General features: G+C 42.3%; 1 protein-coding gene across 1 annotated transcript in view; it reads left to right on the top strand.

Moving 5' to 3' along the window:
* Window positions 1-149, top strand: part of LOC105177709 — a gene marked incomplete in the record, with an annotated part of 801 nt that extends 652 nt beyond the window's left edge. Inside the window, 1 exon segment of the mRNA XM_011100947.2 lies at window positions 2-149.

Raw genomic sequence — 442 nt, 5'->3', positions numbered from 1 at the left:
CCCCCCCCCCCCCCCCCCCCCCGCCCCCCGTGATTTTGATGTTTATAATATTCAGTTGGAATTTGTACGTTGACAAATTCGGCAATGGCAGGCTGTGAAATCTGTACTTCTAAACTTAGATTAATGTTGCACTGAATTCAGTCGTGTGACGAAGAAAATCTCAATTTATCAGTAGTTTCTGCATTACACTCAACAGGACAACAATATCAAGTTAGAGTCGGTAATTTCATAATGTTGGGGGAGTGTACTATGGCGAGAAGGGGCCGGCGCGACGGCGAAGACGTGAGCAGAAATAGAATTTTATAAACATTTTCTTACGTAATTATGAACAAAACTAACCTTAAAACAAGAAGCTAATCCTAATTACCAGGCAGGAATACGGCCTAATGTTGGTCCATCAGGTGATCAAATCACGTTTTTTGCCAAATTAGTGTTGCACTGG

Source organism: Sesamum indicum, linkage group LG15 (genome assembly GCF_000512975.1).
Source record: "Sesamum indicum cultivar Zhongzhi No. 13 linkage group LG15, S_indicum_v1.0, whole genome shotgun sequence".
In the NCBI taxonomy this organism is placed as follows: domain Eukaryota; kingdom Viridiplantae; phylum Streptophyta; class Magnoliopsida; order Lamiales; family Pedaliaceae; genus Sesamum; species Sesamum indicum.
Note: the sequence above shows the minus strand (reverse complement) of the source record. Positions and strands in the feature narration are given on the sequence as shown.